The 23,899-nt window shown below is 29.5% G+C and overlaps 1 long non-coding RNA gene across 2 annotated transcripts in view; it reads left to right on the top strand.

The window, feature by feature from the left end:
* The first annotated feature begins 16,044 nt into the window (after positions 1-16,044).
* LOC119604750 overlaps positions 16,045-23,899 on the top strand; it is a 77,452-nt gene continuing 69,597 nt past the window's right edge. For both annotated transcript variants that reach the window (XR_005231539.1, XR_005231538.1), the window contains exon 1: positions 16,045-16,263. This is a non-coding gene — a long non-coding RNA (uncharacterized LOC119604750). The remainder of the gene's footprint in view (positions 16,264-23,899) is intronic.

The raw sequence follows: 23,899 nt of genomic DNA, 5'->3' as shown, positions 1-23,899 counted from the left end.
AAATTAATGTTTACATATTATTTATCTAATGTAAACAATTACTTAACTTTGTATTTCTACGAATACCAACATTTGAAAAGCATTATTTGTTTGCTATTTTATACTTATTTACTTGTCAAAATACATAATTTACAAAATGTCAATAATGAAAATAAATACGATTCTCTACAGTTTCTCCTTTATTTTTAGTGTAAGAAAAAATGTAAAATATTATTCATTATAAAATTCTATATGTAAATACATTTTTACATAGTGAATACATTCTTTACATCAGTTTACCTGTGATAATTCTTAACTAAATGAGAATTATATTAAATGTATTCCATTCTACATGCAAATAAGTATTCATTCGTTTTCCTTAAAATTTTTTTTCTGGCGATATTAATAATTTTGTTTGTTTTAACAACATTTTAAATAAACACATTTTTTTTATTTTATTTGCATATTTATTTTTAGCAATTCCTTATTGTTTTCTTTAAAATTGACCAAAAAAACTCATAGATTTTCTACAGAATTTTTATATTATTTTTTTTAGCAAATGTCATCATCATCATTTCATGATAATTCAATAAGCAAAATCAAATATTTATTTAAATATTTTAAACAAAACTCATTAAAAAGGTCAATTTAACAACTACAGTTTATTAAACTCTTTAAAGCCTCAACAAGTAAAAAATAAAAATAATATAAAATTGATAGCATTTAATTATTTAAAATAATAATAATAATTAAACAACAACATTTTAAACAATAAACTATTAACATTGAAATTAATGATGTTTATAGTGTTGAGCCATTCTGATGACTACAACATAAATATCTAGATAAACCCAACAGACTGATATAATTTTGAAACTGCACAAATAAACCCACCTTTATTTTGTTAATAATTTTAATAATAATTATTATTAATATAATTTTGCCATTTTTCCATTAAGCAAAATAAACTAAATTATATTTTAAATAACGTTTTACTTTTTTATTAACATTAAATGTTTAATATAGAGGTGTATGTGTATTTGTTTTAAATACATATTTAACTTAAAATCATTTGCTTGATTTAAAGTAAATATTTATAGTTAAATATTTAAAATAAATTCTTACGAAAAATCGTCAGAAAAAAATTAATAAAATAAATTTTAAGAATTTATAGATTTTTACTTAGAAATATACACATAGTTTTACCCACAATTTAAGTTAGGTAAACATTTAAAAATTCTTAAGAAACATTATTAAAACTTTTGCTTAAATGAATCCCCTTGATTTTTATTAAATTGTATTTTATTATTCTTAATTTACATAGAGTAAACTTTAAGTAAAATTTGTTTCTTACATTATTTACATAAAGTAAATGCTTTTTGTTTAATGTTACTTTTGTTTACATTTTTTATTCATAATTTTTGTATTATATTGTTTACCTTAATTTTACTTTATGTAAACTTTATTAGAGTACAATTTTTGTTTGGAAATGTCCTAAAATTTTTATTAATATTTACAAATAACAAAAACAAAATGTAAACAATTGGTAAATAGTAAAACCAATTGTTTACATTTTGTTTACTTAATGTAAATAATTCTTAAAATTACTATTTTTACCATTACAAACCTTGGAAACAACTCATTCTACATTTATCGTTATAAATTATATAATTTACATAGTAAATACACTGTTTACATGATGTCAACAATTAACAAACTGAACTAGAACTGAACTAGAACTAGAACTGAACTAGAACTGAACTAGAACTGAACTAGAACTGAACTAGAACTGAACTAGAACTGAACTAGAACTGAACTAGAACTGAACTAGAACTGAACTAGAACTGAACTAGAACTGAACTAGAACTGAACTAGAACTGAACTAGAACTGAACTAGAACTGAACTAGAACTGAACTAGAACGAACTAATGAACTAGAACTGAACTAGAACTGAACTAGAACTGAACTAGAACTGAACTAGAACTGAACTAGAACTGAACTAGAACTGAACTAGAACTGAACTAGAACTGAACTAGAACTGAACTAGAACTGAACTAGAACTGAACTAGAACTGAACTAGAACTGAACTAGAACTGAACTAGAACTGAACTAGAACTGAACTAGAACTGAACTAGAACTGAACTAGAACTGAACTAGAACTGAAACTAGAACTGAACTAGAACTGAACTAGAACTGAACTAGAACTGAACTAGAACTGAACTAGAACTGAACTAGAACTGAACTAGAACTGAACTAGAACTGAACTAGAACTGAACTAGAACTGAACTAGAACTGAACTAGAACTGAACTAGAACTGAACTAGAACTGAACTAGAACTGAACTAGAACTGAACTAGAACTGAACTAGAACTGAACTAGAACTGAACTAGAACTGAACTAGAACTGAACTAGAACTGAACTAGAACTGAACTAGAACTGAACTAGAACTGAACTAGAACTGAACTAGAACTGAACTAGAACTGAACTAGAACTGAACTAACTGAACTAGAACTGAACTAGAACTGAACTAGAACTGAACTAGAACTGAACTAGAACTGAACTAGAACTGAACTAGAACTGAACTAGAACTGAACTAGAACTGAACTAGAACTGAACTAGAACTGAACTAGAACTGAACTAGAACTGAACTAGAACTGAACTAGAACTGAACTAGAACTGAACTAGAACTAGAACTGAACTAGAACTGAACTAGAACTGAACTAGAACTGAACTAGAACTGAACTAGAACTGAACTAGAACTGACGCTTATTTACACAAGATACTTTTAAAAGAATCGTGGTACTGTGTTAAATACTTTTGCAGTCACAGTTTATCTTTTACCAGTTTTACTTTTAAAACAATCTTCGCTTGGCAATTGTTTACTTAATGTCAACAATTCGTGAAGTTTTACTAAAATTCGCTAAAATGTATTCCCTATGTACATTTTTACATTCCCTACAGCAGTTTACTTGTGACAATTCTTAACTAAATGGAAATTATATTAAATGTAAATAAGTATTCATTCAATTCCACTAAATCGTGGTACTTTGCAGTTATCGTGAAAAATTTACCATTTGCCTGTTACCAAGTCTCATTACAAATTCCTCTTTAATAAAATTTCTAAAAATAATAACTCATCACATAAATTTCTTTAATCACATAAATTTCTTTAATAAATAATAACTCATCACATAAATTTCTTTAATAAATTTCTCACACACTTAAATTTAAATTTCTTTTTTTTCATGCAAGCATTTATTAATTTGTTAATTTGTCAATTCATTAATTTCTTCTTGTGTTTTTATTTTTCTTGTATTTATTTAACACATTTCTAGTTTGTCTGATTAAATAATCTTGTTAATAGAGAGTGAAAGATAAATATAAACATTTACAAAAACGTGCTTAATAAATTATTTAAATCTTTAAAAGACAGAAAGAAACAAACAACAAAAAAACAATAAAGAAATTAAATTGATTTATGAATTTTTTTACACATAAAAAAATTACAAATTTAACGGTTTTGTTTTAGCTACTGTTTGTTTTTGTTTTTTATTTCTATTAATTTTCAAACACCAAATGCAGCAGCCTGCTTTTAGGCCATATTTATATGTCCGTCTGTCTGGCCTTAAGCAAAAATCTGTCATTAATTTAAACGTGCTTTGCATGTGCAGCTTATTTTTTTGTTCAACTAATTAATATTAAAAACAACAACAAAACTCCCTTTTAAATTTTGTTTTTTGAAATTAAAAACTGTGTTGAAAAGGGAACTAAATTTTCTACAACATAATAATTAATAATTATAATGAGTATAATTAAAATGTTAAGATGAAAAAAAAAACAACAGCAAGTTATCAAATAATTTTGTTTATTTTTCTGAAACAAAACAATTTGTTAACAACTTTTTTTCTACGTTTAATCATGATTTACATGGTGTAATCCCAGCATGTAAAAATGTTTTAAAGTTTTTCATTTTTGTTAGATGAATCATCAGATTCAAATTGTTGTTTTATTAAATGGGTGTTACTTATTTTTAAATGGTTTTATATTGTTGTTTTTAAACGTGTAAAATTTTAACTTTAAATTAAAGCTTAAGATTTTGTAGAGTTTATTAACCCTCAGCTGGTTATAATGCAAAAAAAGAGTTAATTATATCTTTTAAAAACTAATACGATTTAGATTAATTTTATAAGAACTGACCTTGAATTTAGGTTTTTCAACAACTATGAATTTTTTAAGTCAGATGTTGAGTAATGAAGTTTTTTATATTTTGCGTTTGAGGGTCAAGTTGAGGGTTAATGCCCGCACTTTTATTGTTTTGTGCCAGTTTTCATGCAATTTCAAAAGTTTTGTCTGTTACTTAAGATATCGTAACATATTGGGGACAACTTTAGTTCTTTTATATATGGTTCCTATGGAGTAATGTAGTCCCTTTGTTTATGAGTCTCTAAACAATAGACTAGAATTAATATAGATTAGACTAGACTATAGCCTAGTCTATAGACTAGACTATCTAATAGACTATAGACTAGACTATAGACTAGACTATAGACTAGACTATAGACTATACTATAGACTAGACTATAGACTAGACTATAGACTAGACTATAGACTAGACTATAGACTAGACTATAGATTAGACTATAGACTAGACTATAGACTAGACTATAGACTAGACTATAGACTAGACTATAGACTAGACTATAGACTAGACTATAGACAAGGATATAGACTAGACTATAGACAAGGATATAGACTAGACTATAGACTAGACTATAGATTAGACTATAGACTAGACTAGACTATAGACTAGACTATAGACTAGACTATAGACTAGACTATAGACTAGACTATAGACAAGACTATAGACTAGACTATAGACTAGACTATAGACTAGACTATAGACTAGACTATAGACTAGACTATAGACTAGACTATAGACTAGACTATAGACTAGACTATAGACTAGACTATAGACTAGACTATAGACTAGACTATAGACTAGACTATAGACTAGACTATAGACTAGACTATAGACTAGACTATAGACTAGACTATAGACTAGACTATAGACTAGACTATAGACTAGACTATAGACTAGACTATAGAATAGACTATAGACTAGACTATAGACTAGACTATAGACTAGACTATAGACTAGACTATAGACAAGACTATAGACTAGACTAACTAGACTATAGACTAGACTATAGACTAGACTATAGACTAGACTATAGACTAGACTATAGACTAGACTATAGACTAGACTATAGACTAGACTATAACTAGACTATAGACTAGACTATAGACTAGACTATAACTAGACTATAAACTAGACTATAGACTAGACTATAGACTAGACTATAGACTAGACTATAGACTAGACTATAGACTAGACTATAGACTAGACTATAGACTAGACTTTAGACTAGACTATAGACTAGACTATAGACTAGACTATAGACTAGATTATAGACTAGACTATAGACTAGACTATAGACTGGACTATAGACTAGACTATAGACTGGACTATAGACTAGACTATAGACTAGACTATAGACTAGACTATAGACTAGACTATAGACTAGACTATAGACTAGACTATAGACTAGACTAGACTAGACTATAGACTAGACTATAGACTAGACTATAGACTAGACTATAGACTAGACTATAGACTAGACTATAGACTAGACTATAGACTATAGACTAGACTATAGACTAGACTATAGACTAGACTATAGACTAGACTATAGACTAGACTATAGGCTATAGGATAGACTATTGACCAGACTATAGAAAAAACTATATACTAGAATGGACTATACTAATGACTAGACTGTAGAATATACTATACAATTGACTAGACTATAGATGAGACTATAGACGAGATTATAGACGAGACTATGAACTAGACTATAGACGAGACTATAGGCTAGACTATATATTATACAATAGACTAGACTATAGCCTAGACTATAAACTAAAAATTTGTTTCCACAATTCTTATTTTCATAATATAATTTGCAAATATGGAATTTTACAAAAAAAAAAAAAAAAAATAGTGTAGAGTTTAAAGATTTCAGTTTAAATATTTTTCCAAAAAAAGGCAGAAAAAAATGCCACTTGTTTTAAATAAATTTCAACTAAATTGAATAATGATGTGTTCATTTGCGAAATAAAAAATACAAAACAAATCTAAATTACGTTCCAGTTCATAATAATTTCCTAAACATGGTTACGAGCTGATGATTAAATGATGGCAAAAAAGTGGAAACAATAGAAATAACTAAAATCATAAATAATAATTTAAATGATTGAAAAATATCAAAAACAAAAAAATTCTTTTGTTATAAACAAAAACATAAAACTAACAAATAAATTGCAAAATACTACGTAATTTTTAAAATTAACACTAGATTTAACAAAATTTCAGAAAACAGTAGACGCAGTAGAAAAAATTAGAATCATACAAAATTCAGTTATGATCATTATTAATATCTTTTAATGTTGACCCTTAAGGTCCATCTAGTGTTAATAATTTTTAACTACCTGTTTTATGCTTAATCTTTTTGATTCATTGTTTTTTTGTTAAGAAAAAATATTTAAAATTTTTATAACATTTTCTATAAATTTAGTTGCATTAAATACTATTAAATTTTAAATTTGTTCATTTAAAAGTCTAAGCTGCTGTTTTATAATTGACCTGATCAAGTTGTTCGCTTCTTTATTTTAGCAAAAATAAAAAAGACGCAAAAATTTAAATCAAGTTTGTTGTATTTTAACCATAAAAAATTTAAACTAAACACGTAATTATTTAAACCTTAAAATGTTTTAACGAAACAACAGTTTTTAATTCTCAAACAAAAATAATTAAATGTTTATTTTTTCTTATCTCAGAGTTGGTTGTAAAAAGTCCAAAAGCGGTGCTTTTTTGAAGGCGGTTGAACTAGTTAAAAAAGAAACAAAATGCAAGAGTTCGACCGAAACCGTAAGTAATTTCGTATGAAAAAATCAAAATGTTCGGCTTTAAAACAAACCGAATCATGTTGAAAAATTTGCGGGCAAAATACATTTACCTAAAGGGAAAATGTTGACCAAAAGTACCATATTTTTTAAAGAAAAGTCTATAGTCTAGTCTATAGTCTAGTCTATAGTCTAGTCTATAGTCTAGTCTATAGTCTAGTCTAGTCTAGTCTAGTCTATAGTCTAGTCTATAGTCTAGTCTATAGTCTAGTCTATAGTCTAGTCTATAGTCTAGTCTATAGTCTAGTCTATAGTCTAGTCTATAGTCTAGTCTATAGTCTAGTCTATAGTCTAGTCTATAGTCTAGTCTATAGTCTAGTCTATAGTCTAGTCTATAGTCTAGTCTATAGTCTAGTCTATAGTCTAGTCTCTAGTCTAGTCTATAGTCTAGTCTATAGTCTAGTCTATAGTCTAGTCTATAGTCTAGTCTATAGTCTAGTCTATAGTCTAGTCTAGTCTAGTATACAGTCTAGTCTATAGTCTAGTCTATAGTCTAGTCTATAGTCTAGTCTATAGTCTAGTCTATAGTCTAGTCTATAGTCTAGTCTATAGTCTAGTCTATAGTCTAGTCTATAGTCTAGTCTATAGTCTAGTCTATAGTCTAGTCTATAGTCTAGTCTATAGTCTAGTCTATAGTCTAGTCTATAGTCTAGTCTATAGTCTAGTCTATAGTCTAGTCTATCAGTCTAGTCTATAGTCTAGTCTATAGTCTAGTCTATAGTCTAGTCTATAGTCTAGTCTATAGTCTAGTCTATAGTCTAGTCTATAGTCTAGTCTATAGTCTAGTCTATAGTCTAGTCTATAGTCTAGTCTATAGTCTAGTCTATAGTCTAGTCTATAGTCTAGTCTATAGTCTAGTCTATAGTCTAGTCTATAGTTCTAGTCTAGAGTCTTAGTCTATAGTCTAGTCTATAGTCTAGTCTATAGTCTAGTCTATAGTCTAGTCTATAGTCTAGTCTATAGTCTAGTCTATAGTCTAGTCTATAGTCTAGTCTATAGTCTAGTTATAGTCTAGTCTATAGTCTAGTCTATAGTCTAGTCTATAGTCTAGTCATAGTCTAGTCTATAGTCTAGTTATAGTCTAGTCTATAGTCTAGTCTATAGTCTAGTCTATAGTCTAGTCTATAGTCTAGTCTATAGTCTAGTCTATAGTCTAGTCTATAGTCTAGTCTATAGTCTAGTCTATAGTCTAGTCTATAGTCTAGTCTTATAGTCTAGTCTATAGTCTAGTCTATAGTCTAGTCTATAGTCTAGTCTATAGTCTAGTCTAGTCTATAGTCTGGTCTATAGTCTAGTCTATAGTCTAGTCTATAGTCTGGTCTATAGTCTAGTCTATAGTCTAGTCTATAGTCTGGTCTATAGTCTAGTCTATAGTCTAGTCTATAGTCTAGTCTATAGTCTAGTCTATAGTCTAGTCTATAGTCTAGTCTATAGTCTAGTCTATAGTCTAGTCTATAGTCTAGTCCATAGTCTAGTCTATAGTCTAGTCTATAGTCTAGTCTGTAGTCTGGTCTATAGTCTGGTCTATAGTCTAGTCTATAGTCTAGTCTATAGTCTAGTCTATAGTCTAGTCTATAGTCTAGTCTATAGTCTAATCTATAGTCTAGGCAATAGTTTAGTCTATAGTCTAGTCTGTAATCTCGTGTATTGTCTAGTATATAATCTAGTATATAGTCTACTCTATAGTGTAGTCCAGTATATAGTATAGAATAGTTAGAATTACTCGAGAAAAATCCATTTGGACCACTAACAAGCCGGTTTTTTGATGTTGTTAATTTAGTGATGGAGCGACTTACGAAAACGGAAAATATTTCGATTTGAATCGAAATGCAAAAAAGAGTGAGAATTCGGTTGTATCAATGTCTCACAGTTCCTGACAATTCTACAAATTCCCTTAATGTATTCCTAACTTTGTTAACTAAACGCAAGTTCATGAATTATGAATCTCACTAGCTACCATCCAAACCACTTGCTTTGATTATCACAGGCAATTTTAACACATTGTTAGCAATAACAGGTGTTATCATAATATTTAAACAATTTGCTAACAAAAATACCTTAAACAAATCAAAACATTTAAATATGTAAATAGTACAAGTCACTCTATAATTTGTTTTGCTCTAAATCAGGTTTTAATAAAAAATTTCAAGACAAAAAATTTAAACTGAATAGATCAGAGTGACTCACTTAAATTAAACTCAAAGTAAAAACTCTTTCATTCATTCATTTATTTTGTTTATTTTCAGTCGAGACTTGACACATATTTTTTTTTTCAATTTAAATTGAAGAAAAAAAGATAAAATAACGTTTAATTTTTTTTACACATTTTTCTCCTTAAAAACGTTAATGTTGTTTATTTTAGTTTATTTTATTTTGCGTCAATCGTTAGTGGATTTTCCACTTAAATATGTATTTTTGCTGTTTTACGTTTAAAGAAAAAAGTCATTATTTATTAATGGTCAAACCGCAAAATGACAACAATTTTTACTTTTTTTTTATAAATAAAAACGTAAGAAGAACTTGTATTTTTTTTTTTTTTTTTTTTTTTTGATATCTATGTGAATGTATATTTTTATTTTTTTTAAAGAAAACCTGTCAAAAAACAATATAAATATTTCGTGGAAATTTAAATGATAAACATTTTTTTTTTTTTTTTTGGTCAATATATATTTTTCTCTTTTTTTTTTTTTTGCAATAATGTGTCCATAATAATTATGTTTATTATGTTCCCAAAATAGTAATGGATGACTGTTCATTACTATATAGAATGATGCTTTTTTGTTTAAGAAAAATAATTTAAATTTCCAGTTAAGATCTTAATGGTTTCGTAATTATAAATTAAACAGGGTAGACAAGTGTTCAGAAAAAATTGAACAAGTAAAATTAAAAATTTTTTATTCAATGTTAAAGGAGTTTAAAGGAATGTTTTATGCGTGTAGTAGTTAGTGATTTAAAGACTTTTCTACTTTATAGCTGTGATCGACAGGAGCCAATAGAATAGTCCCTTGACTAGCCAGTCAACTAGTCACTTAACAAAACTAGTCAATAGACAAGTTAGTTGACTAGTCAATGGAATAGTGAGTCGACTAAACAATGGGCTAGCCAATAGGCTAGTCAGTCGACTAGTAAGTATGCTATACAGTCGACTATTCAATAGAATAGTCACTAGAGTTGTCAGCCGACTAGTCAATAGACTAGCTACAAGAATAGTCCCTAGACTAAGCAGCTTGTCGACTAGTCAATAGACCAGCTACAAGAATATTCCCTGGAGCCAGTCAGCTAGTAAATGGACTAGTCAATCAACTAGTAAATAGACTAATAAGTCGACTTGTCAATAGACTAGCTATAAGAATTATCCCTAGACTAGCCAGTCGACTGCTCAATAGACTGTTCAGTCGACTTGTAAGTAGACTGTTCAGTCGACTAGTAAGTAGACTGATCAGTCGACTAATCAGTAGACTAGTCTGTCGACTAATCAGTAATCTAGTCTGTCGACTAGTCAGTAGACTGGCCAGTAGACTATTCAGTAGACTACTCAGTAAACTAGTCAGTATACTAGTCAGTCGACTAGTCAGTACAGTAGACTAGTCAGTAGATTAGTCAGTAGACTAATCAGTAGACTAGTCAGTAGATTGGTCAGTAGACTAGTCAGTGGACTAATCGGTAGACAATTCAGTAGACTTGTCAGTAGTCTACTCAGTAGTCAGTAGACTAGTCAGTAGAGTAATCAGTAGACTAGTCAGTATCCTAGTCCGTAGACTAGTCAGTAGACTAGTCAGTAGATTAGTCAGTAGACTAATCAGTAGACTAGTCAGTAGACAAATCAGTAGACTAGCCAGTAGACTAGACAGTAGACTATCCAGTAGACTATCCAGTAGACTAGTCAGTAGACTAGTCAGTAGACTAATCAGTAGACTAATCAGTAGACTACTCAGTCGACTAGCCAGTAGACTAGTCAGTCAATAGACTAGTCAGTCGACTATTCAATAGATTATTCAGTCGACTAGTCAGTAGCCTAGTCATTAGACAAATTAGTAGACTAGTCAGTAGATTAGTCAGTAGACAAATGAGTAGATTAGTCACTAGAGTAGTCAGTAGCCTTGTTAGTAGAGTAGCCTAGTCAGCCTAGCCTAGTTAGTAGAGTAGCCTAGTCAGTAGACTAGTCAGCTGACTAGTCATTCAACTAGTCAGTAGACCAATCATTCGACTTGTCAGTAGATTATTCAGTCGACTAGTCGGTAAACTAGTCAATCCAGTAGTCAGTCAACTAGTCAGTAGACCAATCATTCGACTTGTCAATAGACTATTCAGTCGACTAGCAGGAAAACTAGTAACCAGTAGTCAATAGAGTAGTCAGCAGATTAGTCAGTTGTCAATTCAATTGACTTACTACAAGAATAGTCCCAAGACTAATCAGCCGACCAGTCAATATATTAGTCAACCGACTAGCCAATTGACTGAATATGGAATAGTCTATAGAAAGGTCCCTAGACGAGAACCTTTGTAAAAGTTGTATATAAAATTTAAACAATAAAAACATTTAATGAAACTTTAACCTCAACTTTAAAATTAACACCTTTATTCAGCTAAACAGTCGTCTACAAAGACACTCATTTCTTAAATTTTTGTAATTTAGACTAATTAATTCCAAAAAAGAATTAAGTCTTTTATTTATTATTGAAACAACCCGATAAACAAAAAAATACAATACCCCTCAATATTGTATGATTTATTTTTATTTGTATTGTTTTATTTTTTCTTACAAAGAAAAAAAGACAAAGAAAAAAACCTTTAAAAATTGACTTAAGAGACCTGTTATAATGACCCTTGAGAAATTCTTAAAAAAAATCAAACACTCAAAACCCAAAGAATGAATACCCAACAATAAAATAAGTGGAAAAAAAGATAAAGAAAAATTATAATAAAAAAAGAATTATTAAGAATTAAAAATTAATATGAAAACCATAAATAAAAAATTTAAATACAAAAATACAAATTTAATAAACTTTAAATTTGTGTAAAAAAAGAATTTAAGTAAGTGCTAAAGTTTTAAAACAGGGTACAATGCTCAAGACGTTAAAGATGTTAAATGTGACATTTAAATTTGTATTTAAAGATAAAAAATATAAAATTCCAAAAAATTAAAAATGACACTAAATGGCATTTTAATTAATTTATTTAAAAATTATGTTAAATTTATATATAAAGTTACTTAAAAAAAGGCCTACTATAATTTTTAAAATACTTGTAATACTACAACTGCTGTTAGTTTAGGTTAAAAAAAAACTTTTAAAATATTTATAACTTCTTTATTTGGTTTAATTTTGTTGATGAAAAAAATGCAAATCATTAAAATAGATATTTGAATTGTTTTAATAAATAAAAATGTTTATGTTTTTTTTTTTTTTTTTTGGTCTACGTTAAACGTTTTGAATATTTAATGAAGCTTCATTCAAACAATTTTTTTTCGTTATTTCAAACTTCATTTCTTTTCATTAGGTTGAATATATGAATGAGTACATGTATTTAACTTGGTTTGTGTGTTTAATAATAACACCAACAAAAAAAAGAAATAGTTTAATGTAGACACGAGTTTTGGATTAAGGTTTTTAAACGATTTTTGCATTTTAACTTGGATTGTTGAAAATTTGTAAGAAAAAATTAAAATAATTGAAAACTAACATTTAAAAGTTTTAACTGAATAACAGTTGAGATAGGTTGCTGTTGTGTTGATCACTTCAATCAGTGATAGGCTGCAAGAGAACACTTTAAATGAGAGTAAAATTAATCGAGTATATTGATGCCAGTTCCATTGCACTTGAATGGGCTTTCAACTACTAATACTAGTCTATAGTCTAGTCTATTGTCTATCCTGTAGTCTAGTCTATAGATGGGCTATAGATATACAGTATAGTCTATAGTCTAGTCTATAGTCTAGTCTATAGTCTAGTCTATAGTCTAGTCTATAGTCTAGTCTATAGTCTAGTCTATAGTCTAGTCTATAGTCTAGTCTATAGTCTAGTCTATAGTCTAGTCTATAGTCTAGTCTATAGTCTAGTCTATAGTCTAGTCTATAGTCTAGTCTATAGTCTAGTCTATAGTCTAGTCTATAGTCTAGTCTATAGTCTAGTCTATAGTCTAGTCTATAGTCTAGTCTGTAGTCTAGTCTATAGTCTAGTCTATAGTCTAGTCTATAGTCTAGTTTATAGTCTAGTCTATAGTCTAGTCTATAGTCTAGTCTATAGTCTAGTCTATAGTCTAGTCTATAGTCTAGTCTATAGTCTAGTCTATAGTCTAGTCTAGTCTAGTCTATAGTCTAGTCTATAGTCTAGTCTATAGTCTAGTCTATAGTCTAGTCTATAGTCTAGTCTATAGTCTAGTCTATAGTCTAGTCTATAGTCTAGTCTATAGTCTAGTCTATAGTCTAGTCTATAGTCTAGTCTATAGTCTAGTCTATAGTCTAGTCTATAGTCTAGTCTATAGTCTCGTCTATAGTCTCGTCTATAGTCTAGTCTATAGTCTAGTATAGTCTAGTCTATAGTCTAGATAGTCTAGTCTATAGTCTAGTCTATAGTCTAGTCTATAGTCTAGTCTATAGTCTAGTCTATAGTCTAGTCTATAGTCTAGTCTATAGTCTAGTCTATAGTCTAGTCTATAGTCTAGTCTATAGTCTAGTCTATAGTCTAGTCTATAGTCTAGTCTATAGTCTAGTCTATAGTCTAGTCTATAGTCTAGTCTATAGTCTAGTCTATAGTCTAGTCTATAGTCTAGTCTATAGTCTAGTCTATAGTCTAGTCTATAGTCTAGTCTATAGTCTAGTCTATAGTCTAGTCTATAGTCTAGTCTATAGTCTAGTCTATAGTCTAGTCTATAGTCTAGTCTATAGTCTAGTCTATAGTCTAGTCTATAGTCTAGTCTATAGTCTAGTCTATAGTCTAGTCTATAGTCTAGTCTATAGTCTAGTCTATAGTCTAGTCTATAGTCTAGTCTATAGTCTAGTCTATAGTCTAGTCTATAGTCTAGTCTATAGTCTAGTCTATAGTCTAGTCTATAGTCTAGTCTATAGTCTAGTCTATAGTCTAGTCTATAGTCTAGTCTATAGTCTAGTCTATAGTCTAGTCTATAGTCTAGTCTATAGTCTAGTCTATAGTCTAGTCTATAGTCTAGTCTATAGTCTAGTCTATAGTCTAGTCTATAGTCTAGTCTATAGTCTAGTCTATAGTCTAGTCTATAGTCTATAGTCTAGTCTATAGTCTAGTCTATAGTCTAGTCTATAGTCTAGTCTATAGTCTAGTCTATTAGTCTATAGTCTATTAGGTCTAGTCTATAGTCTAGTCTATTAGTCTAGTCATCTATAGTCTAGTCTATAGTCTAGTCTATAGTCTAGTCTATAGTCTAGTCTTAGCAGTCTAATCTATAGTCCTAGTCTATAGTCTAGACTATAGTCTATTCTTTAGTCTAATCTATTGTCTAGTCTACAGTCTAGTCTCTAGTCTAGTCGATAGTATATAGTCTAGACTGTGGTCTAGTCTATAATTAGTCTATAGTTTAATCTATAGTCTAGTCTATAGTCTAGTCTATAGTCTAGTCTATAGTCTAGTCTATAGTCTAGTCTATAGTCTAGTCTATAGTCTAGTCTATAGTCTAGTCTATAGTCTAGTCTATAGTCTAGTCTATAGTCTAGTCGATAGTCTAGTCTATAGTCTAGTCTATAGTCTAGTCTATAGTCTAGTCTATAGTCTAGTCTATAGTCTAGTCTATAGTCTAGCCTACTCTATAGACTAGTCTATAGTCTAGTCTATAGTCTAGTCTATAGTCTAGTCTATAGTCTAGTCTATAGTCTAGTCTATAGTCTAGTCTATAGTCTAGTCTATAGTCTATAGTCTAGTCTATAGTCTAGTCTATAGTCTAGTCTATAGTCTAGTCTATAGTCTAGTCTATAGTCTAGTCTATAGTCTAGTCTATAGTCTAGTCTAGTCTAGTCTATAGTCTAGTCTATAGTCTAGTCTATAGTCTAGTCTATAGTCTAGTCTATAGTCTAGTCTATAGTCTAGTCTATAGTCTAGTCTATAGTCTAGTCTATAGTCTAGTCTATAGTCTAGTCTATAGTCTAGTCTATAGTCTAGTCTATAGTCTAGTCTATAGTCTAGTCTATAGTCTAGTCTATAGTCTAGTCTATAGTCTAGTCTATAGTCTAGTCTATAGTCTAGTCTATAGTCTAGTCTAGTCTAGTCTATAGTCTAGTCTATAGTCTAGTCTATAGTCTAGTCTATAGTCTAGTCTATAGTCTAGTCTATAGTCTAGTCTATAGTCTAGTCTATATAGTCTAGTCTATAGTTTAGTCTATAGTCTAGTCTATGGTCTAGTCTATAGTCTAGTCTATAGTCTAGTCTATAGTCTAGTCTACTAGTCTAGTCTGTCTATAGTCTAGTCTACAGTCTAGTCTACAGTCTAGGTCTATAGTCTTTCTCATAGACTATAGTCTAGACTATAGTCTAGTCTTTAGTCTAGTCTGAGTCTAGCTTATAGTCTAGTCTACTACTATGGTCTTATTCTATAGTATAATCCTAGTTAGTTTTAGTTTTTATAAGTCTACTATGTCTAGTATAGCCTTATAATCTCTAGAATTTAATCTATTCTATAGTCAGGTCTATAGTCTAGTATGTATGTAATTGATTTTTCTTAGTTTATTTACAATAAGGAATTAAATACAAATTAAACTTTTTTAAAAATGTATGCATTTTACTTTTATCCTCCTTTCCATTTGTGCAAAAAAGATTACTGGTCTACTTCAAATCTTACATAAAATTTGTAGCCACTATAACCCATTTCTGATATTTTTTAGTTTCTCGTAAATTTATCTTTCTTCCAAAAATAAAATTCTCCATTAATTTATGCAATTTATTGGTAATTGTATATTAAATTGCATAAGATAATAAATCAAACAATTAAATAATTAAATGTTTTTTTTCGTATCGAATTGAAAAAACAGAAATCTCTTAAAAATTAATTACATTTATTTTTTATTTATCTTTACAGATGAACAGATGAACAGAAAATACAAATACGAAAAGAAAGATAATTTTTATATATTTTCAACTGATTTTCACTTGTTGCACGCTTCTTTAATTACACTCAATTGCGAATTACCAGAGTACAGTACATATCAACGATTAAAATCAATTCATACAACAAACAACTGCAGCAACAAAAAACACAACAACAACTGCAAAATATACATATCATTTAAAATAACAAACATGTAAGTAAAAATTACAAAAAAAAAAACATCAAATTAAAATAATTTTTAAATTTTATTGTTTTACAATAAGAGTAAAAAGGTTGGTTCACATTGTTCAAATATTTGGCAAACATAATACAAAAACGTGCTGACAAATTATTATGTTGTCAAATATTTGTTCAATGTGATTGTACCTTAAATTCAAACAATATAGCATATATAGAGAAGAAAAGATTCGAAGTTAATTAGATGGGTTGGTTGATTGTTCGTTTGTAAAAAAAATCATTAATGCGATTCATGTTGAATGAAAAATATACTAAAATACTTTATACTAACTAAATACATGTATACAAAATAATTAAATTTAATTAATATGAATCATGATTTTTGTTCAAATTAATCAATTTAAATTGTATTTTAGAATTGTAAAATAGTCTCTGGCATGAATCAAAACCACCCCGGACTCACTGAGTGAAAGATTTTTTCAATATCTTTATTTATATGGAAAATATCATCCGATATATTATAAAATTTCTAGGTTTTGTCAGAATTTTGATAATTTTACTGATTTTAAATAGCGATTTTCTCGATAACATATCTAATAAAAATATTCAAGGTTTTGGTAACGGAGATATCGTCTTCAGAAAATTGACTTCAACATGTATACTGTCAGAAAGATTTCTATTACCCCAGGGACAATGTTACTTTAGAGAAATCTTATATTACTTTTATCCTATTGCAATCCCCGGTTAAGAATGTGCTTTCGAGTGAAACGATTCCTTGGGGTTATCCCTTTCACGCACAAAACTAAACCGCTGGACTTTTTACGGATATGAATTCACCACACACATTGTTTTGACGTATATTGATCACTTTTGATGAAAAAGTGTTTTCGAAGGATATCGCAGGATATAATCCTTTTTAGCATGTAGTGACATCAAATTCTAAAAAAAATACTTATTTTTCTCTGGCAATAACTTTTACTTCAGCTGTGAAGTTAAAATTACGCTCAAAATCGAGAAAAATTAGAAAAAAATCTTGGGACACCGGTGTCCCGTATACGTGAAAGGGTTATTTGACCTAAACACCTATTTTTCGCCTACACAGAATTCGTCATTTACTGTCAATGGACGATGTTCCTTAGGGTGGTGATTGAATTTGAAATCTATAATCTAGTCTATAGTCTAGTTTATAATCTAGCCTATGGACTAGTCTATATATCTATAGTCTATATAGTCTATAGTCTAGTCTATAGTCTAGTCTATAGTCTATATTCTAGTCTATAGTCTAGTCTATAGTCTAGTCTATAGTCTAGTCTATAGTCTAGTCTATAGTCTAGTCTATAGTCTAGTCTATAGTCTAGTCTATAGTCTAGTCTATAGTCTAGTCTATAGTCTAGTCTATAGTCTAGTCTATAGTCTAGTCTATAGTCTAGTCTATAGTCTAGTCTATAGTCTAGTCTATAGTCTAGTCTATAGTCTAGTCTATAGTCTAGTCTATAGTCTAGTCTATAGTCTAGTCTATAGTCTAGTCTATAGTCTAGTCTATAGTCTAGTCTATAGTCTAGTCTATAGTCTAGTCTATAGTCTAGTCTATAGTCTAGTCTATAGTCTAGTCTATAGTCTAGTCTATAGTCTAGTCTATAGTCTAGTCTATAGTCTGGTCTATATTCTAGTCTATAGTCTAGTCTATAGTCTAGTCTATAGTCTGGTCTATATTCTAGTCTATAGTCTAGTCTATAGTCTAGTCTATAGTCTAGTCTATAGTCTAGTCTATAGTCTAGTCTATAGTCTAGTCTATAGTCTAGTCTATAGTCTAGTCTATAGTCTAGTCTATAGTCTAGTCTATAGTCTAGTCTATAGTCTAGTCTATAGTCTAGTCTATAGTCTAGTCTATAGTCTAGTCTATAGTCTAGTCTATAGTCTAGTCTAGTCTATAGTCTAGTCTATAGTCTAGTCTATAGTCTAGTCTATAGTCTAGTCTATAGTCTAGTCTATAGTCTAGTCTATAGTCTAGTCTATAGTCTAGTCTTAGTCTAGTCTATAGTCTAGTCTATAGTCTAGTCTATAGTCTAGTCTATAGTCTAGTCTATAGTCTAGTCTATAGTCTAGTCTATAGTCTAGTCTATAGTTTAGTCTATAGTTTAGTCTATAGTCTAGTCTATAGTCTAGTCTATAGTCTAGTCTATAGTCTAGTCTATAGTCTAGTCTATAGTCTAGTCTATAGTCTAGTCTATAGTCTAGTCTATAGTCTAGTCTATAGTCTAGTCTATAGTCTAGTCTATAGTCTAGTCTATAGTCTAGTCTATAGTCTAGTCTATAGTCTAGTCTATAGTCTAGTCTATAGTCTAGTCTATAGTCTAGTCTATAGTCTGGTCTATAGTCTAGTCTATAGTCTAGTCTATAGTCTAGTCTATAGTCTCATCTATAGTCTAGTCTATAGTCTAGTCTATAGTCTAGTCTATAGTCTAGTCTATAACCTAGTCTATAGTCTAGTCTATAGTCTCATCTATAGTCTCATCTATAGTCTAGTCTATAGTCTAGTCTATAGCTTAGCCTATAGTCTATTCTATGGCTTAGTCTAAGGTCTAGTTAATAATCTAGTCTATAGTCTAGTCTATGGTCTAGTCTGTAGTCTAATCTATAGCCCACTCTATAGTCTAGTCTATAGCCTAGTCTATAGTCTAGTCTATAAACTAGTCCATAGTCTAATCTATGTTCTGGTCTATAGCCTAGTCTATAGTCTAGTCTATAAACTAGTCCATAGTCTAATCTATGTTCTGGTCTATAGTCTAGTATATAGTCTATAGTCTAGGCTATAGTCCAGTCTATAGTCTAGGCTATAGTCCAGTCTATAGTCTAGGCTATAGTCCAGTCTATAATCTAGGCTATAGTCCAGTCTATAGTCTAGTCTATAGTCTAGTCTATCGTCTAGTCAATAGCCTAGTCTGTAGTCTAGTCAAGAGTATATAGTATAGTCTAGTCTATACTCTAGTCTATAGTATAGTTTAGTCTATAGCCTAGTCTATAGTCTAGTCTATAGCCTAGTCTATAGTCTAGTCTATAGCCTAGTCTATAGTCTAGTCTATAGCCTACTCTATAGTCTAGTCTATAGCCTAGTCTAGTCTATAATCTAGCCTATAGTCTGGTCTACAGTCTAGTCTATTATCTAGTTTATAGTTTAGTATATAGTCTAGTCTATAGTCTAGGCTATAGCCCAGTATATAGTCTAGTCTATAGTCTTGTCTATTGTCTATTATAGTATATTCTATAATCTAGTCTATAATCTGGTCTATAGGCTAGTCTGTCGTATAGTCTACCGTCTAGTCAATACAGTCTATTCTATAATCTAGTCTATAGGCTAGTCTATCGTCTAGTCAATAGTCCAGTCTGTAGTCTAGTCTATAGTCTAGTCTGTAGTCTAGTCTATAGTTTGGTCTATAGTCTAGTCTATAGTCTAGTCTACAGTCTAGTCTACAGTCTAGTCTATAGTCTAGTCTATAGTCTAGTCTATAGTCTAGTCTATAGTCTAGTCTATAGTCTAGCCTATACACTAGTCTATAGTCTAGTCTATAGTCTGGTCTATAGTCTAGTCTAGTTTATAGTCTAGTCTATAAGCTAGTCTATTATAGTATATTCTATAATCTAGTCTATAGGCTAGTCTATTGTCTAGTCTGTTGTCTAGTCTATCGTCTAGTCAATAGTCTAGTCTATTGCCTATTACAGTCTATTCTATAATATAGTCTATAATCTTGTCTATAGGCTAGTCTTTAGTCTATTCTATAGTCTAGTCTATCGTCTAGTCTACAGTTTAGTCTATAGTCTAGTCTATTGATACGGTACGACAAAGTGTTTTTTAATCTAAATGTGAACCCTATTATTTTTTTAAAGGCAAAAAAGCTTAAAAATGTGATTTCCCCAAAATATTTGTTTAGGACAACAAAAACTTGTTAACAAAAATTTATAAATTTTTTTTTTATTATTTTTTTTTTTTCTATTTCTAACAAATTTTAATGCTCACCATAGTTACTACCTTTGCAAAATGATAAACTTTTGTTTTTTATTACAAAACAACAACAAATAAACTATAACCAAAATTAAAAACTGAAAATATGTGTTGTATATGGAAAATATGGCAAAAATTATTAAAAATATTTTATGAAACTGAAAAAAAGACGACAAAACGAAAAAGAAGTGGTTGATAACAGAAAAAAAGTAAAAAGTGTAATAAAATAGAAGAAATTAAAATAAACAAAAAATTCATTCATAATAATTATGTATAATAGAGGTAATTTTACTTTTATTAATTTAAATGAGTCAAAAATAATGGCAATAAAGTAGTAAAAAAAATTGTTAGGTAAGACTTTTTTTTAGACAGTTAATTGAAATAATCTACGTTTATAGGAGGGTTTTTATATTTAAATATTTATATAGTAACTATGTATGTATGTATATGAAGGTATGTGCGAATTATGTAGTAATTGTGGTAATAGAAAAAGTTTAAGGTTTTTCTCTGTAAAAGTTTACATGACCTAATACGTTTCTCACACCCATATTTGCTAAAGCTAAAGAAACGCAGCTATTACGGTGACTAGTTCTAAGCAAAGTCATTCTTTTAACAAATCGTATAGCTGCACGGAAATAAACTATAATCTAAAGCCTCTAAAAATTGTTTTCAACTTCAAGACTAAAGCTAAAGTTAATGAACTGAAAGTATTTTTTTATATTATTATTATTGCGAAATTCATAGAAAAAAAATAGTTATGCTTACATAAAAATTCTTATAAATTATAATTAAAAAACAATATTTTATAATAGTAATTGAAGTCTGTTTTTATGTTCAAGACAACAAATCAATGACCGAACCAACAAACGAGCGAACACACGCAATACATGGAAGCAAATCATAGAAAGACTAAAACAGATAAAAAAAAAAGAAACTTTAAAGGAACTTTGAATCAATAGTTATTCTGACAGTCAAACACTAACTGACTCACCGACAAACCAACCGACTTCAGAGTCATGAACAAGTACGAATCCATGAATCAAGTACTAGACAACAACTACAACTACACACACCATAATCAAAACCAAACCCATTTTAAGAGGTCTTTACCCAACCAATTACTTTTTTTTATATTTAATAATAAATATTATAGATTTGCCCAGAATATTAAATAAATTAATAAAATAAAAAAAAATATGAATAATAAAAATTAACACACGTTTGTTATCACTCATATGCCCAAAACGTCATATGACGGACGTTATTAAAAGTTATTGAACATTTGAAAAATTAACAAAAAAGAAAAAAAAGTGTTATTAAATTTAAAGTAGTTTTTTTTTAACATTATTTAATAATTAATTATAATCAAATGTTCAATAATGTCAAAATATTTATAAGAATTTTTATTTTTAATTAGAATAAGTTTTGTTAAAAATTTTTAGTGGGAGTTTAATTCCCACAATTGCTTAAAATTTGCCATAAATAGTATTATTAATATTTTATGGATAAATATTTAGCACTGATTAACAATATTATGTTAATTAATATAGTTTTAGTATTATTAAATATTTCTAAAACAAATTAAATAAACAACTGCACTCACTCAGCAACAAAGCTTTTGAAAAGGCTTTACTTTATTCTTGATCAAATTTGAACTGGATCAAAATTTAATTTCAGCCCTTTTCTTTCTTTCTTTAGTTGAACCTAATTAATCATCAAAATATAACAAAAATATGTATCTATTTGATCCTCACTATTTTTATAGTTTACTAGCTATACCCAAAATACTTCGCTACCCTTAAAACCATAAAAACGCTTACAAATTTTATATTGCCTTTAGTATTTAACTCATATGGGAGGTGCAACGCCCATTATTGTAAGTTCACTCATTTTTTTCTAATGTTGCTCTTGCAAAATTTAAGGATTCCATCTCTAACGGTTTCCCAGATATACGAGTTTTTGTATTTAATTCTAATGAGAGATGCCACGCCCCTTATTTTTGTATCCGCCAACGTATTACTCAAACGTTGGATGTCAAAGTTATTCATGCAAAATTTGAGGATTCTAGCTTGAATAGTTTCTTAGATATACGATTTTTACTTAATTTATATAGGAGGTGCCATGCCCCCTATTGCTAATACGTGCAGTTTATTCCTAAAAGTTCATTATAATTTCAAAGTTGTTCGTAAAAAATTTGAAGATTTTAGCTTTAATAGTTTTTTAGATACATATATAGAAGGTTCATATAGAAGCAAGCCACACCCACTAGTGCTTGTACGCCCAGTTTTATCTTAAATATTCAAATTGATATTAAAGTTGCTCCGACGGAATTTGAGGACTCTTACTGTTTTATTTTCTCAGATATACTAATTTAATATTTTCTTTATGTGGGCGGTGACCGCCCACTATAGCTAAACGTCAAACATTCATATGGATGTCGAAGTTGACCATGCAAAATATTAGAACTCTAGTTGTCACTGTTTCTGAGATATGCGACGTTTAATAGTATACGGGCGTGGCATCTCGTATTATTGAAATTCCAAAACAAAAGATACCCTCTAGTTTTTCCAGACATACTGAAAGACACACACACTAAAAATCAAATAATTATCCGGCCTTCGATCAGATCAAGATAATTCGATGAAAATTTGATGCACGTAATTCTTTTGGACTTAGGTCAACCCTATTTTGGTTGAAATCGTTCAATTATTTTACTTAGACCCCATAGAACTGGACCCTTGAGCTTGTATCTTTTTCAAAAGAATACTTCTAAAAATCATAATGCTGTTTTTCGTAATGATCGGTCCATAATTGATTATTGTCTCTACAAGATCGCCTTCTGGAAATGACTTTAACGTTAATAATTGAGTTTTTTCTAAAATTTTTGCTTATGTATATACCCATTATCTGTGCACCGATTCTCGAAGCATATCTAATATTAATAATCAATATTCAGATGTTGAAGATATCTGAGGTCTCCAGATAATTTACTGCAATTTACATACGGGTGGACAAAGCTAAATCTGCTTCGTTATAATCTATATCCTACTTATGCTCTCCGGGTCCAGGTTCCTCACCTTAGTGTTATTCTAATCCAATTGCTACCAATACCTCGGGTTATCCTGGATCTCATACTGGAGGTATCAATTGACTCCTCGGCTGAAGTTTTCGGACTGTGGGGAAGAATGAGTTGATACTGCAGAGACAAGGTAACGTTCATGTCATACATAAGCCGGATTCATGATATTGGATACTGATTTGTGGAATGTGGATATTAATATAGCTTATCTTCCTGTTCATTTATATAGTTGTGTTTATGCGGACAGAGTAATTACAGAGAGTCGACCCAACTTTGACAAATCATTCCAACATTGTCTGGTCAATAGAGAAGTGATGGTAAAAGAGTTTAATATTAGACGTGTGCTCGGCACGGCTATATTACTACGGATATTGAAAGCAAATATTGAAATTATTTCAGTTAGGAAAACACTACTGCTATTGGGAGGACTATGAGAGATTCACTCTTGTTCATAATCACCATTAAATATATTCTCTTTCATTCCGTTTGTAAAACATTGAAATATTGGTTGGTGGTAGATCCTAATAAGGAATCAAGTAGTTTTATTTACCAAAATCTCTGTACCAATATCTC

Source organism: Lucilia sericata, unplaced genomic scaffold, assembly GCF_015586225.1.
Source record: "Lucilia sericata isolate MDLA Ls3-8-SP2 unplaced genomic scaffold, ASM1558622v1 Contig000422F_arrow, whole genome shotgun sequence".
In the NCBI taxonomy this organism is placed as follows: Eukaryota; Metazoa; Arthropoda; class Insecta; order Diptera; family Calliphoridae; genus Lucilia; species Lucilia sericata.
The sequence above is the reverse complement of the archived record's forward strand: the minus strand, read 5'-3'. Positions and strand labels throughout refer to the sequence as shown.